Raw genomic sequence first — 18,956 nt, forward strand, 5'->3', positions numbered from 1 at the left:
TAGAATCTAAAATTTTCATGATAAATTGCAGGACTTTTTTTTTTTCTTACCTTAAAAGTAAGAATGAGCCATTAATGTTCACACATGAATTATGAGACCCCATTTTTGCACAAAAATATATTCAGCAATTCCAAATGGCTCTACGTTAACTGTAAAAATAGAAAAAGTGATGTATAAATTAACGTTAAAATGACAAAAAATTGCAATTAAATATATTAATTAAATATAAAAAATTACGTTAAGATGGCAAACAATACAATTAAATATATTAATTAAATATAAAATACTAAAGTATATGTAAAATAAATCATTATAAAACACATAAATTCACACACATAATCCCATTTAATTAATTATTTCATTTTTTTTTTAACTGGCAGGGCGCAGAGTATGCTTTTTCATAGTTTCCGTCATTTGAAATTTAGATTTGTTATATATATATATATATATATATATATATATATATATATATATATATAGGTCGTTTCTGAAAACGAAAACGGGTCGTAAATTTCTGAAAACGAAAACGGGTCGTAAATTTCTTAAAACGAAAAAGGAGTTTAGAACCCATATTTGCAAAAATATTAAAACTTATAGAAAAAAAAGCTTGAAAATGTAAGGAATTTTATAGTGTATAATTTGATATAAGAGTGTAGTGTGAGAACTGAGGTGGTTCAAAGATATTCAAGTAAATCTAAAATGGGAACCAGAAAACATCGCTGCAGCATCAGTACCGATGTTCGCAGAGAGCGTTGTCAAATTCGAAAGACAAATTCAGAGAGAGGATAATAGGCATTAAGTAGATGAAAAATTACCAGAAAACATAGGGTCACAGGTAACGTTTATTCAGTGAAAATCTCAGAAAGAAACATCGAAAAGAATGAATTTGTGGAAGAGAATGGCCGTATGGATGCGTACATGAGGATTAAGTACAAGGTAATCGAGAAGAAACCTTCTCGTATGTAAATTTTTCATACGTTCCAGAAAAATAAAAGCAGCGAGCAACTATTCATTAATGAGCATTACAGAATTGATGGTCGTTATACTTCATTCGCAAACAACAACTCTGATTTCATGAATGTAACTGAAATGTGCTGGTGCTCCATCGTGCATTAACCATATTGTTGGTGTTCCCTGCAGTAAATCCGGAAGATCGTGCTGGTAAAAGACAAGGCACTTTGTGCTGCTGAGGAGTTCGGGCAGAAGATACGGTCCAAATAGACAACTATGTTAATATCAAACTTGTGTTGTATGTTCGACCAGATAGTGATGTGGGGATTTTCAAATGACCAAATATTTGCATTGTGGGTGTGAAGACACATTATCTCTTAAGCAGGCTTCATATGAGAATAAAACTCTAGCAGAAAAGTGTGCAGCTTCCTGAAAAGCAGCATCCAGCGTGCGAACTCCATTCGATTTGTAATTTTCATTGAGAAACGTTACCTGTTTTCTGGTAATTTTTTATTTACTTAATGCCTTTATCCTTGCTTTGAATTTTTCTTTCGAATTTGACAACACCCTCTGCCAACATCGGTACTGATGTTGCAGAGAAGTTTTCTTGTTCCCATTTTAGTTTTTCTTGAATATCTTTAAAACTCCCCTGTTCTCACACTACACACTTATATCAAATTATAGAATATAAAATTTCTTACTTTTTCAAGATTTCATTTTTTTTTCAAGTTTTAATATTTTTGAAAATATGGATTCTAAACTACTTTTTCGTTTTCAGTCATTTACGACCCCCTAGAACATCAAATCCACATGTTACCAGCACGAAAAAAAAAAAAAAACTTTTAAGAATGTGCTTCCACTTAAAATAAAATTGATGTACGGTGATTTTTTATCATCTTGATGCCTTCTATCACCCCTCTAAATTTCTCGGGGGCTTATTTTTGTTTGATATTAGTATCGGAAGTTATCAAGAAAAAATTCCAAAAATAAGCTTAATTTTTAATTCATTAAAATTTCAAAAAAAGTCGCTCTGAGATGCACATTTCTATCCTCCAAAGTATGTATGTACCAAATTTGGTAGCTCTAAGTCAAACAATCTGATCTGTGGAGAGTCAACACACATACATATACTTTCATCTTTATTATTTGTAGTGAAATAGATAATTTAAAATTCTCGCTTTTCTAATGTGAATTGAGGCATTGAACATCTGGGAAAGAACTCAAAATTACGCTATCGACTTATAAATATACATATACAACGCCTTTATTACATTTAAATATATTGTATATGCTCTAATATTCTTACATTTTCTTGTGAGGAACATAGTAAGAAAAATGTTAAAATATTGTTTAAAACAAGTTGCGGTAATATACAAATAAAGCATACATTATCGCATAAGGCATATTATCGAATTCAAAACATGAAAACTTGACCGTCATTTCTTATATCAGTTTTCTTTTCAATTTTTTTTCCCAAGTCTGACTCTAAGTAAAAAAGCAGAATATTGTGATTTTTTTTTAAATTTTAATTATCTTCAGTGGTGAGGGTAATTATTTCTTTCGAAATATGTAGAACCTAAATAATAAATCACATAGAAAAACAATTTCTTTACAAATTTTGACATTATTTTTATATCCCGTTCGTGTTATGGGCTATCTGATAAAAAATTTGAAATGATTATCATTCCACTTCTCTCCCTTTACATCAAGTCATGCCGCACCTCGGGGACGCGGTGGCCTGGTGGTAAGGTCTCGGCTTCGGAACCGGAGGGTTTCGGGTTCGAAACCTGATTCCACCGAAGAACCGTCGTGTAAGGGGGTCTGTTGCACGTTAAATCTGTCATGATCAAACGCCCTCTCTGATGTGGTGTGGTGTGCAGAGGGGGGTGCCAGCTTAGGTGTCATCCTCGTCATCTGACCGTGGTTCAAAATTACGAGGTCCGTCCCAAAATAGCCCTAGTGTTGCTTCAAACGGGAAGTTAATATAACTAAACCAAATGCCGCACCTCTGGGCAGGTCATGACACTCAAGTGGAAATATAACTCCTGTCCGTTATTCTGTCCTTTTGCATGCATGTAAAAGCGATAACTCAAAAACGCAGCAACTTAGATAAATGAAATTTGGTTCACAGTTTTAACGTCTAAAATATAAATTTGAATTAGCATTTTAACTAAATTTACAAAGAGATGACAGTTTCTCATACTGTTTTTCCATACGCATGCAAATGCAATAACTCAAAAAAGCAATGACTTAAATAAATTAAATTTAATATTTAATCTTGTAAAAATTGTAACTGTTTGTCAAATTTTCGAAATCGTTCGAAAGATTCGAATTTGAAAATACTCAATCGTTAGGAAAAAAATGACGTAAGATATTTATTCGGTTTTCTTCGCTGTTCGACGAAGTGCAATACGCTGATGTACGAAAATAAAAATCTGAGCATTCGTGGTGTTCTTGGTCTGATCCAATGTCCAAAATTTTTTGCGAGAGAGGAAGATTAGAATTTTATTAGACAGTAGGTCAATTCCTGCTGATTGTAATTATGTCTGTCTATTTGTTTGTCTGTGAAGGCAATAACTCAAAAGTGATTAAATTCGATGGCTGAAATTCTGTATGTGGTCTTTACTCCAAAATCTACTCTATCAAATTTCCTATTAAATTTAGAACGAATTACAATCATGGGAAGTTTGTCTGGAATCACAGGAAGTCAGAGTGCAAGTGAATGTAATAACCACAAAGCCAAAAGATCAGATAAATAAAACTTGGTACATAATTTTAACATCTAACGTGTACATCATTATCAAATTTCGAATTTAAATTTTTTTAATATTGACAATATGTCTATCTATACAATCGCACTCACGTAAAAACAATAGTTCAAAAATTCAACGATTTCTATATAACAAAACAAAAAAAATGGTATATAATCTTGTTACTATAATTGCCAATTTTTTTAACTTATTGGTGAGAAAAGAGGTCCAAAATTCATACTCGTTTTTTTTTTTGTTGTTTTTTTTGTTTTTTGTTTTTTTTTCACTATATTCTGAAGCACAAAGCGCCTCAAGAGTGAAACTTTGAAAATAAAAATCTGAGCAATTGTGACGTTCACGGTCTTGCCCAAAGTTTACAGTTTTTATGCGGAGGGTTATTATTAGGAGATATATAATGACAAAGGCAGATAACACAAAGAATTAAAAAAAAAAAACCTTTAGAGTCATTACTGCCTCTGTCTTTTAAATTCGAAATATGAACCTTATTTCACACCTATTATTCGCACGCTTTTGCAAGTTTTAATTGTAGGGTGTTTTATTTGGACGGTTAAATCTTTTTATAATAATAGTATATCTTAAAATATATAGAGAGACATAGGTTATATCTTTAAAATATATAGAGAGACATAGGTTATATCTTTAAAATATATAGAGAGACATAGGTTATATCTTAAAATATATAGAGAGACATAGGTTATATCTTTAAAATATATAGAGAGACATAGGTTATATCTTAAAATATATAGAGAGACATAGGTTATATCTTTAAAATATATAGAGAGACATAGGTTATATCTTAAAATATATAGAGAGACATAGGTTATATCTTTAAAATATATAGAGAGACATAGGTTATATCTTTAAAATATATAGAGAGACATAGGTTATATCTTTAAAATATATAGAGAGACATAGGTTATATCTTAAAATATATAGAGAGACATTGGTTATATCTTTAAAATATATAGAGAGACATAGGTTATATCTTTAAAATATATAGAGAGACATAGGTTATATCTTTAAAATATATAGAGAGACATAGGTTATATCTTAAAATATATAGAGAGACATAGGTTATATCTTTAAAATATATAGAGAGACATAGGTTATATCTTAAAATATATAGAGAGACATAGGTTATATCTTTAAAATATATAGAGAGACATAGGTTATATCTTAAAATATATAGAGAGACATAGGTTATATCTTAAAATATATAGAGAGACATAGGTTATATCTTTAAAATATATAGAGAGACATAGGTTATATCTTAAAATATATAGAGAGACATAGGTTATATCTTTAAAATATATAGAGAGACATAGGTTATATCTTAAAATATATAGAGAGACATAGGTTATATCTTTAAAATATATAGAGAGACATAGGTTATATCTTAAAATATATAGAGAGACATAGGTTATATCTTTAAAATATATAGAGAGACATAGGTTATATCTTTAAAATATATAGAGAGACATAGGTTATATCTTTAAAATATATAGAGAGACATAGGTTATATCTTAAAATATATAGAGAGACATAGGTTATATCTTTAAAATATATAGAGAGACATAGGTTATATCTTTAAAATATATAGAGAGACATAGGTTATATCTTTAAAATATATAGAGAGACATAGGTTATATCTTAAAATATATAGAGAGACATAGGTTATATCTTTAAAATATATAGAGAGACATAGGTTATATCTTAAAATATATAGAGAGACATAGGTTATATCTTTAAAATATATAGAGAGACATAGGTTATATCTTAAAATATATAGAGAGACATAGGTTATATCTTTAAAATATATAGAGAGACATAGGTTATATCTTTAAAATATATAGAGAGACATAGGTTATATCTTAAAATATATAGAGAGACATAGGTTATATCTTTAAAATATATAGAGAGACATAGGTTATATCTTTAAAATATATAGAGAGACATAGGTTATATCTTAAAATATATAGAGAGACATAGGTTATATCTTTAAAATATATAGAGAGACATAGGTTATATCTTAAAATATATAGAGAGACATAGGTTATATCTTTAAAATATATAGAGAGACATAGGTTCGGGGCAAAAAGTTGAAGGTAAAACCAATATTCATGTGTTTAGTGAATAGAGAGTAGGTATCGCATATATTACAATAGAACTATTTGAAGGAATGTGCTGGATTTTTTTTTTCTGTTACTTTGTTTTTGTTGGGTTTTTTGTTTGTTTGTTTGTGATGAACGAATGACGCATTTTTTTTTTTTTTTTTCGATGATGAGTAGGTTTCTGTTTGAAGGTATAAAGGGAAATTCTCTAATACTTACAATTAAGTTTAACTTGATGATAATGATGATAAACTTTTACAGTGTTGCCATTTTAAAACAGTTCCTGCAAGGAAGCGTATGTATTAATTGTTGTTTAATATTTCCTGTTTCAAATTAAAGATCAAATTTTAAGTAAGGTATTAAAAAAATTAGAAAGATGCATGGCACAACAAACAGAATGATGCAAGATTTCTAAAAAATAGTGCATGTTATATGTTTATCAAAATTTACAATTCGAAAACTTACTGAGAAAATAATTAACCTACTAAACGGATAATTAATTTATATTCAACTCGTTTCGCATTGAAATATTTCATCATAACCGGCTAACAAGAGAACGCTACGTAAAATATTTAATTGAAAATTTTAGTAATCAACAATCCTGATTAACACCCTGGTAATTAAACACTGCTAATAACAATAAATGGATATCATAACTTTCACAGAAAATTATCTTAAGTAAGGGAAATCACAAATTAAAACCATGGCTAACAAGTAAATCTATCAAAGTAAAAAAAACTAGTGAAACATTGAAAATGGGCTTCATTTTACTATAACAAGTGAAAATTTTATATCATAAGAATTAAAATAAACCTTACAATCGTGTTTTTAGTAGTATAGAAACATTAGAATTACCGATTTGATGAAACAATGAAATTTATTTGAATTTGTTGCAAATCACTGTTGAAAATCGGTAATAAAAATATTTTTTTTAAAAAAATGTCAAAATTAAGAACAAAACATCCTAACAACTAAATTGGTAGCGTTTGAAATATTGATGAGAAAGGGATCCTACTTGTAATAAATATGAAAGCTGCAACAATTTTACAGCGTGTGTTAAAATTTAGCATCACACAGGGTTTACGATAAAGCATATAACCCCCTTTTTGAACTTTATTAAGTCGTCTGTATCCTATCATCACTCAAGTGTATTATGCATTTTCCAAGCTGAAATTCATTAGCTGAAGAGAACGTGGAATCCTATATATTGCTTTCAGCTTAACAGGAATTATAAGATGATTTGGTTGGAAAAATGATTATTGATAGATTTCCATAAACATTTAAAGAGCTCAAACTCCTTAAAGTAGTGAACTGAATATAATATATTTCTGTACTTTTTAATAGTCAATCTTCGCCAATAAGAAGTATTCTTTTTTAAAAATTTAAAGTTGGTAGAGAATTTGCACTTTATTTTATAAGCTGGATAAAGAAAAATTCTCTAAATATAATTCCAAAAAATAATTTAAAATTCACTCATAACTTTGCATTTATATTTGATATCCTCACTTCCATAAATATGTATAATGCCTGTCTAATGTAATTTGTAATATAACTGACATATTTTTTTAATTGGGAATGAATTATGTTAATTTATCGAATTACTTGGGTCAGTAAATGGTCCCACCCGTCGCAGCTCGGCAACTACTATTCTCAGATCCAATCCGTCACTGTATATATATGCAAGAGATTTAATAAAACACGACCAATATTGACGAGGAACCGGCTAGTCAAGGCAGGTAAGCAAGGGTAAAATTATAAGCAAGTTTTTTTTATTATTATTTAGCTTTGCATATGAAATTGTTATATTTCGATGGGAAGAAGTGTTGGATATGTGTACCTCTTGAAAAAGGATTATATACCTACATATATATGTTTCATATGTATACAGTGATATAAAATATGACTAAAATAGCTTATCTTATGTAAAAAAAAAAAAAAAAAAAAACGAATTTATCTTATCATAATTTGTTTATCTTACATGTTTTCCCACATCCTCTTTCAGCAGAGATTTCTGCATTTTCGAATCAAATACCCAGAACTGTTTCTATTTTCTTGATAATTTTATAATCAATTTTCCTTTATCGTCTAAATATCATGCAACTGATTGATCGACTTTAATCAAGAACCAAAGTGAAATCTGTAGAATTTTATCGTGTCCCAAATGTCCTATCACTGTCATTGTTCTAGTCTTGTGACAAACTACCGTCACGAGAGCATGCGAAATATGCACTCGGCATTTACGCCGGTCATTGGTTATAAATACATCATCAAGATTTTTAATCAATATCAGATACAGGCAAACTGGCAAAAAAAAAAAAAAAAAAATCTTATTGTTAGTTATGACGACGGTGAAATCATTTCTGTAAAAGTAGAACACTAAAATTAGTGTCATGAAAATAAATCATGTGATATGTCCAAGACAATTATCTTAAATGGTCCACCTTTCGCTGCTTTATATTATTAATCTAAGTCATTACAAGATTGTCACTTTATTACAGCTAGGAAAAAAAATGTTAAAAGAATGCTTGTAAAAAAAATATCATTAAAAAACCTACAGTAAAAATGCATTATATCAATTTTTGTTTTCTTTTTAGATGAAAACCAGCGAGAATGGTCCCCAAAAAAACTTTCTCACAGACTCCCTAATAAAGATGTTATCACAGTGAACGCCTTGAATGGCATTGGTGTACAATAGTTATGAAATATTAACCAGTGGCGTGAATCTAGCATCTTTATAGAATCAATCGCGTGATCCTTGAAAGGAGTTTTTGGTGATTAAATCCTGTATGGATTAAAAGTATTAAAAAAATCAATTTGGGTTTTAGACTCGTTCTTCCCAACAAATTTAAATAAACATTTGACCCAAAACTAGTTAAAGTTACAAAATCACATACCAAATTTGATCCATTTAAGTAGTTTCGTCTCTGAGTTATCGTGTTTACATTATAATGTCTTGATCTAGACTGATCAAATAACGAAGCAGAATTTCCAGACAATTCTTTATTTTACAGTCCTATAAATACAAAAGAACAACTTGTTCTAATCTTGGTTAAATAAATAGTTATTTACACCTGTAGTAGGAGATACAACAGTCGAAGTCGAGGGGTTTCTTGAAACTCAGTCGGTTCACGGACTCAGAACTCGTGGGCGTAGTCCAACAGTCCGCCTGCAATTCGTTTCTTCTCCTTAAAAAAAAAAAAAAAAAAAAAAGGGGGGGGGGAACCTCCGCACTTTATTTCGGCGACAATCTCCGCCTCTTAATTTACATTGGTCATTTGAGCTTTCTTTCGGCCAATCGGGGTTCAGCAATATGCTCTCTCAGCGGCGCCAGTGGGTCGTGGGAAGGTCCTTTCACAATGAAACACATCTAGCATCCAGATGTTTGGACACCCCTTTCTCTTTGAAGGTACTATCAATACCTCTTGGACGAGGAACATGTGGTCTTTCACTGTAGTCGCTAATGAACAGATGCGAGAGCACTCAGGTGAAAAGATCCACCATCTGACTATCTCGAGGAGTTTAGTAAGTAACAGCGACGACACAGCTGGCTGTAAATGTCTTATCAGTACTGAGAAACGGGGAATGTTACAACATGTTTCTGAAAGTACAGACCGACAGGCAGTCAAACCCTTTTGGGTTTGGCTCAAAATTTGGGAGGTGTTCATACTAAAGATGTTAAATCTGTGCACTAAATTTTATCTGTCCATCTCTCTTCGTTTTGCAGTTATCATGCTAACGTACGCATGAACAGCAGTTAAAAAGACTTCCTTTGAACAGATTTTGCACAATTTGACTGAAATCTGCAAATTTTGTATTGCCAATGTGCCAATTTCATTCGACTAACTCAAAGCATTTTTTTAATTATCTTTGTCACAGACAAACATTTTTCAAAAAATTTGTTTTTCGAATTAGGGAGTCTAAAACGTAGAGATTTATCACAATTTCGGGTTGGAATTTTTTGACAATTTCAAAAGTTACTTTATACTTCGTAAACGAGAAAGCAAAAATGAAACTATAAATTAGAGACGCATAATAGTGTATAAAAAGTTTTATCGCCATGCAGTTGAGTGTACTTGGAAAATTTTGATGCCAGAGTCCTCCTGTAATGATCCAAGATTTCAGATGAAAAATTTTTAAGAAAAAGTTATTAAAAACCTTAAATACGGAAATAATTATAACAAATGGCGACATGAACGTTATTTTTTTTCAAACTTTCTCGTTGAAATTGAAGTATGCGACATCCGTTTACATTTATATATTGTACATATACAGTGGCTCAAAAAATTGAGAGTACACCTTACTTTTACTTGATAAATCCATCTTTCAATATAAATAACACATTACCGGGAAGAGCGGACATCTTTTTATTTTTACACATAACAAATGGTTTAATTTTGAGTAAATATAAAGAAAATTCAACGAAAAACTTCTAAATTGAAAAATTTCAGAAGCATTTTAAATAAACAACTCAGATTTTTGCCTCAAAAAATTGAGAATACACCAATACAATTTTTGCAATATCTCGCATAGAAACAAAGTGTCACTATTAATTTGCATGTCTTTTGGCTCTTATAATGCCTCTAAACATCATGGTACCGATTCGAACAATTTTTTTGGGTATATGAAGATATTTTACCTCATTCTTCTTCCAACACTTGTTTGAAATGAATTTTGTTTCTAATTTTGTGTTTTTGAACTACGTTTTCGAGTATGTCCCACGAGTATTCAATGGCATTGATGTCGGGGTACTGTGGTGGTGTTTGTAACTGCTGTTTACAATAAAAAACACACCATATTTTGACGTTACGTGCATTCTGTTTGGGATGGTTGCCCTACTGAAAAATGAAATTTCCATCTAAACCCAAATTTTTAGCACTTTCCTTTAGACTGCTGCGAAGTATATCCAAGTAAACCAAATCATTTATAATGCCATCTATAAAAATTAAATTTCCTGCCCCGGATGAAGACATGCAACCTCAAATCATGACGGAGTCACCATCATGTTTAACTGTAGGGCGTAAATTTTTTGAATCCAAAGCAGTATTAGGCTTTCTCCATACAGTACGATGGCTGTCACTGCCAAAAATGTTGAGTTTTCTTTTATTACTAAATCTAGCTTTTTTCCAAAGGTTATTGGTCTTCAATTGATGAGTTTTTGCAAACTTCAAATGCTTTTTCTGAGTTGGCAAGCTGATGAACGGTTTATCTCTAACAATACGAGTTTGATATCCAGCTTGTCTAATTACATTTCGCACAGTTTCAGCACTTACACTTCTGTCTATGATTTGAGAAATTTCTGTAACAAGTTGGATGAACCATAGGGTCGCAGCAATCTAAAGGAAAGTGCTAAAAATTGGGGTTTAGATGGAAATTTCATTTCCCTGCAAGACAACGATCCCAAACAGAATGCACGTAACGTCAAAATGTGGTTTCTTTTTCATTGTAAACAGTAGTTACACACACCACCACAGTATCCCGACATCAATGCCATTGAATACTCGTGGGCCATACTAAAAAGTGGTTCAAAAACACAGAATTAGAAGCCAAACCCATTTAAAACAAGTGTTGCAAGAAGAATGAGGTAAATTGTCTTCAGATGCCACCAAAAATTTGTCGAATCGGTACCATGACGTTTAGAGGCCACTATAAAAGCCAAAAGATATGCAAATTAACAGTGAGACTTTGTTTCTATGCGAGATATTGCAAAAATTTCATTGGTGTATTCTCAATTTTTTGAGGCAAAAATCTGAGTATGTTTATTTAAAATGCTTCTAAAATTTTTCAATTTAGAAGTTTTTCGTTGGTTTTTCTTTATTTTTACTCTAAATTAAACCTTCTGTTATGTGTAAAAATAAAAACATGTTTGCACTTCCCGGCAATGCGTTATTTACATTGAAAATCGTATTTTTCAAGTAAAAGTAAGGTGTACTCTCAATTTTTTGAGCCACTGTATTTGTTTCATTTGTATCGAAATTTTTTAAAAGCATTATTATAAAATCAATAACATAAATATTAAAATTCCAAAAACAGAATTATTAAAAATCTTAAAATAAAAATAATGATAATATTCCGAGTTCTAAGTAGCATATTGATAAATAATCTGCTTTTTTTTTCTTTATTTCTTGGAATTAACGGTTCCAATCAATATGGTAATAGTATTTCCAAATAGAAAAGATATTAGATTTCATTTGATTGTTTATTTTAACGCCATACTTTGAAGCTATATGTGCAAAATCATACGTTAGTTAGTCAATAGGTATGAATAATTAGAAAAGAATTTTTAACATAAAAGGATTTCAGATGATGAAAGCATTATCTGAATTGGAATCTCTCTCTCCAAACTTACATGTGGCACTGCATTGGATGAATTACTGAAGATTTAATATGCATCATAGCATGCGAGGAGCATTCAGGCTCTAACACAAAGAAATCGAACCAAATATTCTCTGAACAAAAAATGGAAAACATCATGACCTCTAATACAAAGAGTAAAGTTTGCAGCTGGCTTTGGTAAAGTCATAGAAAATTATTGTAATTGAAATATCATAATGTGAAAATATTGCATTCGGAATCTCAAAAAATTAGTTGTTACTTTCATTAAAAGAAGTTCTATCACACTTGTATTATTTCTAGTTAATACTTTTTTGAAAACATGAAAATGATATTGTTACGAATCTGTGATGCTGCTTCCCAGCATAGCTGGTTCCATAGGAGGTCCCAGATCTTGACGACAAACTTGGCGACCTTTTGGCGACTTGGCGACGAATTTGGCGAATTTGGCGCCAAAATAGATTATACCCGAAACATCGAGAATTTTCCGGACCCGTCCAGTAGGAACCGAGTTACGCCTCGAACGTTCCTGATTGGTTGAGAGGCTCCTAGCCCCGCCTCCTGAGACCTATAAAAGGAAGCAGCCGCAGCTGCCAGGGGAAGGTAGACGAGAGAGTAGTCGAGTAGTAGTCGGAATTGACTGAGCGGAGCAGAGGAATCGACGGAGTAGTCGTGGTCGGAATCGACAGAGCAGAGTAGTCGGAATCGACGGTAAAGAACTGGCCTTACAGAGAAAAGCGGAGCAGCGACGGAGTGAAGCTATTGCTGAACTAAGCTGTGCGCTACTGTCTGCAGTAGAGTCTTGTTATATGCTGTTGTTGCAGCACGTCTCGGCTGAAGATAATCGTCTTCTGTGCTGTATATAGTTATCGTCTTTGTGCTGTCCCGTGTGTCTTCGTGTAAATAAACGTCGTTGTTTTATTTTCTACTGCCGCCTGATGATTGAGCGTTCTTCACGCCATATAACTTCCACTATCCAAACGAACCCCGGAAATTTCAGAACAATATTTATATTTTAATAGGAACAATAAAATATATAAACAAAAAAATATCTATGTTTTCATATATGCAGTTCAAAATTGTTCCCCACATCATTGGAGTTCAGTTATATTAACGTCCCGTTTTAAAGCAACAGTAGGGTTATTTTGGGACGGATCTCGTAATTTTGAACTGCGGTCAGATGACGAGGATGACAACTGAGGATCTCATCTTTCGCACCACACCCCGAAATCACTGGAAAAGTATTTTAATTTCAGACTCAGATGAAAAAGAATAACTAAATGAATGTGCAGTCTATTTAAACAGAAATTTTTTAATGAACTTTATATGTACCAACATCAGTACATAAAAAACAGTTTTAATCGCTCGGAATCGCATTGTGGAGAGAGATTCAATTTTTCCTTTAATTATTATAGTTAATTTTATTTATGTGAATATTGTAAATTTACTTAAAGATGAATTAAACATTATTTTTAGTTTCGTAAACAAAATTTTTACTTAAATATTTGTCATGGTTTTTTCTCTTACATAGTCGAATACTTTTAGAAATAATGTTAATAATGTAATTAGAAATAATGTAATGTCATTAAAATTTATAATAATATTTTTAGAACTTTTGAAAGATTGAAGTAAACTAATTTACTTAAAATGGACCTCAGAATGAAATGGGCAAATTTCATATTTCTAATATTTACTATTCCGGGGTGTTCTTGTGACAAATAGACAAACAGACACTTATAATCGGTTTTATACAACAGACTAACATTATTGCCCTTCTTCCGAGACAGATTCAAACTCACTTTCAAAGTATTATAATTATTAAAAAATTCGAAGTTGAGATTTTGACAAATCTCCACGAATCTCCGAGTCCGAAAAATACAATTTTAGAATTAAGTCTGAGTGACTGTGAGCGCGATAACTCAAAAATGCTTTGAGCTAGAAGGATGAAATTTTGTCTGTAGACTTAGTATCAGAATTTTAGATTTCTATCAAATTTTGAATAAAATCCATTCTGAAGAGGTTTGATTATCCAGTTATGGAGTGCAAATGAACAAAATAACTACAAAACATAAATGAGTGGATGGATAAAATTTGGTACCCAGATTTATTAAATTTTTTTTCTCAGCATATTTTGAACCTAATCTGTCAAAGCAAAATCGTCTGTCAGTCTGTATTTTCGCATGCAATATGATAAATGAAAAACGCTATAACATAATGCGTTTTTAACTAAAATTTGGTATGTGATCTTGTGGCTGCAATCGCAGTTCTATGTAAAACTATGGACTTATATCGATTGAAAAAAAAATCGTCAAAATACATATTAGTTTTTCTTTATTATGCTTCAAAGTACACAAATCTCATGTGAAAGACTCTGTAAATAAAAATTTGAGCCTTAGTAATGTTCTCGACCCTGCTCAAGGCCCACAGTTTCTTGCGGGGGTGGGGGGTGGGGTGATAATGTCTTTCTTTGAAAGTTGTAAGAAAGTTTTGGGAAGATCACTCCCGATGATTGAAAATATATTTCAGTATCTACTTCCGCTTGGATTTTCATTGCTAGAAGCTTTCGATGGCCAACTAGATCGCTGGGTTTAATGTTTCTAAAATATTCCATTAATTAAATGTTCAGTTAAATCAATGTAGCTTGCTCTAGATGTTTCTTCAAAAAAGTAGTTTTAAACAAATTTTTTATTTATTATTTTTTGCCCTTACAAATGTCCTGTTACATTACCATTTGGGGTTATATATTGCATGAACATTAATATTCAGGATATTATTTTATACATCTCAATAATTTGTAATCTCAATTAAAATTTGAACTTTATTTTGAAATGGAAGCGATTAAATTTCAACTAATATAAAAACTTTCTTACTAAACTTCTTGAATACTGACACCCTTTAAATTTTTTTCCATCATCCTACTTACTTGTGAAATTAATCATAATTTTAAATATAAGAAAATTTTAAAAAGCTTATTAAAATTATATTTTATACAGAAATCTACTCATCATGGGAAAGTAAGCTGTATCTTTATACCTTCATTACCAGCAACTGGGAAAATATCCAGCTTGAAATATTCATATAGGAACAATAAAAAAAATCTGTTTGAGTCTCTTTATTATAAAGAAATATATGGTTGAAAAATAAGTTTTAAACTCTTTAAAAAATTCATTAAATATAGACAAAAAAAAAACAATTAAGCAATATTGGTATCAATAGATAATTTTTTGGATTTTAAGGTGGTGTAAAACTTATTTTTATGGTATAATATTTTGAAAATTAAGGAAAAAAGGCCAAAATCTAATATTTTTACCAAATAATTAAAGGCTAAAATAACTATTATTTCTACCAAAAAAATCTTTCCGAAGTGCACATTCCCGCTTTCCAAAATACATCAGAAATCTGGTAACTCTGTTTTCTAGTTCTGTAAAGTACTCCTCCTCACGCACATACACACGAATTCTTCTTTATTATCAGCAGAGACATAGAAACTCAATTTTGTTTATTTTGCTATTATTCATTTATTTTAAGGCTTGATTATATACAATATTTTTAGAGTCTTCTTGTGGACATAGGAAGTACAAGTATTTGCTTTACATTCTGTAGTATTTCTTCGGAAACACATCGGAAAAAGTTCATGAACATAAATGTGCGGCTAATTTATTTAAATTAATATTTTCATTTAAGAATGACTGCCTTTGGTAATCAGCTTATTAGTCTATCACAATAGTGGTAATCATTCAGTTAAGTAAAAAAAAAAAATACTACAGAATGGTTCATAGAAATATTTATCTTGTTTATTGTATTTTTAAGCTATTATGTTCATATGAACATAGACAGACAAACAAGCTCACAAAACGGATCTGCACAAAATTATATATAAATATATAATTTTGGAATTGAGGCCACAAATTAAAATTCATCGGCAGACACTAATTACTCTAATCATTTGTTAAAAGATTATATAGATCTACACTATTAATAAATCCATATACAAAATTTCATCTATATGGCTCACTATGTTTTTAAGCTATTATGTACAAATGCATATACTTATCCCAAGACCAACTAAACAAAAAAAAAAAAAAAGGTAAAAAAAAAAAATCTGTAACTTTAGTGCAAAGATCAAATTCCAATTTTCATCCATTTTGCTCGCAGCGTCATTTTTTAAGTATCGCGTTCAGATAATGATGGTTAGATATATAATAAGCAGACAGCCTTTATTTTATTTTTGTTTTTATTTATTTATTTAATTATTTATTTAGTTAGTTAGTTTGTACTCAGAGAGGTCGAAAGACTCATCAAAATTTGGAGGTCAAAATTTTTGACGATCTCTTCTTCTCTTTGTATATTTCATATTAGAGACAATAAATTAGATCCAAAGAAATAAATGACCTAAGATTTTTTTTTTTTAATTTTGAGACCTCTAATAGCCATGTAACCTCGAGGTTTTAAAACTTTTATCATAATTCTGCATTCTTATCATCGCCCAGGCGAACGTCTAGGGAATCATGTTTTCAGACTATTACATGTAGATTACATATAGAAGCGTGGGCTGCTACATCCATTTTTAGATTTACAGCTTGGTAAAATATCGAACTATATATAATTCTTTAATTAGACCATCGCTCATGCGGTTTGACGACTTGGCACGCCTATTTTTTTATAGACGATAGAGGAGACTATATGAATGTCAAGGGCAGATCGATGCAGTCATGTGAGAATTTCCAATAGCGTGCAGCTATGCAATATTTATTACACGCTAAGAGGAATTTTATTTCCGTCAATAGATGAGGACAAGATAAAAGTCTATTTTCCGATGTTGTATGGTATTAACCTAAATCTTCACAGCTGTATTTTTTTTGTTGTTGCTATTTATTTTTTAAAGGAGTTTCTTTACGCGATGTCAAAATCATCGGATAAGAATTATTACTTTCTCATTAAATAACTAGAGGAATTCTCATAGCAAATTTATAATTATTTATTAAACTATTTTATAATATTATATTATAATTCTTTTATCATATATCAATGACATAAATTGACTCCACTTAGTGAGTTCTAACTTTTCATAACTTTGAGTACATTTTTTACTTTCTCGTATACGTAATATAAGGAAAAATCGTTAAAAAATTCGAACTTGAGACTTTGACACCCACGTTTTACATACAAAATACATAAGTTACATTATTACTGCAAAATATTTTAAAAATTCAATATAAACGTATAGAAACACGCTTTCTAGTTAATGTAAATTTAAATATTGTTAAAGTGTTGTCATAAAGAATATATTTCATAAGTAAAAGTTGTCGTTTACATAGTTGCAAGTTATATTGTTTTGCTATCAATAATTCAATAAACTGTACTCGATATGCACAAAGTATTTTATAATTTTTATTCAGTAGGGAGACTCGGTCCATTTAGAAATTATTACATTAAAACACTATAAAACAAAGAGCAAGAAATGAAATCAATAGCTATTACATACTTCGGAGTTATTTTTAAATCTGCATCATCAGAATTAAAAATGTAAAAGATTAAATTAACTACTGATTTAAAGAATCCAATTTGAAATTTTGGTTAAAAAACAATAAATAAGAAAAATATGAGATTTTTCTCATTATTTTTCAGGAAGTCTAATCTTTGATTTAGTCTCTACTTCAAAACTACTAGCTCAATTTTCAATTATGATTAAATTTTCCAATTCTAACAATTTTACATGAAATGTGAAAGAATTTTAAAAGGAAATCAAAATCAATGTAGAATGTTAAATAAGCAGGGTATAATGCGCTTCATAAAAGCGAAACTGATTTCGGCACAGCTTTTTATACAGGATACCCCTTTATTTCATAGATCTACCCTTGCCATTAACTTCAGAATGATGGTAGCAATTATTATAAAAGTAATGTCTAGATAATGTTAAATGTTAATGCATATTGAGATGAAATCACTAGTATTGTAGAGCTAATAGAGACAAATTTAAACCACATCAATGGTAAATGCTTGAAACGGAAATATAATATGGGTTCAACAAGTTATCTATTCATTTTATGCAAGTACCGCTTGAAACAAAACACTAAATATTTATTGTATGTCGCTTTCTAGAACACATCTGCGATGACTGTCCGATTACCGAGAAGATTCAAGATTGTTTAGTAAAAATTTGTAGGCTATCATTTAATAATGAAATGGAATTTCGGAGTCTTGACACAAATTCATCATGGTAATGATTTAAATTTAATACTATGTCACCAAGGCAGATTTTCTCTGAATAGATTTCTTCCAAAATTTGATAGAAATCGACAAATTTTGCTTTAAATCCATATACCAAAATTCCGCCACTTAGCATAAAAAAATTTTGACTCGTCGTGGTCACAGACAGACAGAAATAATACCAATCATACGTAGTGGTTAGGGATTGCAATACCGAACCAAAATTTCAATACCGGTATTCGGTATTTTTTAAATCATAATACCGGGATACCGGTTTTAATACCGGTATTAGAAATTTTAGAAAAAGAAAGAAAACACAGGTGTTTCTTTGTTTTATTTGCCAGTTTTGTTAGAGAGTGTAAATATCACAAAAAATAAATTTTATCTTATAAATTATAACAGTATATAATCACAAAAAAGTAAAGGAACATCTTATTTATTTAAATCACAAAAAAAGTGTAAATATCACTATTCACTCTGTGGTACTATTACAGATTTTTGAAATGTGATCTTAAAAAACATAATGCCTCAATTGTACTGACATTAAGCCTGAAAAATAATTTTGTGTACAAATTACCAGCTG

Source organism: Argiope bruennichi, chromosome 2 (assembly GCF_947563725.1).
Source record: "Argiope bruennichi chromosome 2, qqArgBrue1.1, whole genome shotgun sequence".
NCBI lineage: Eukaryota > Metazoa > Arthropoda > Arachnida > Araneae > Araneidae > Argiope > Argiope bruennichi.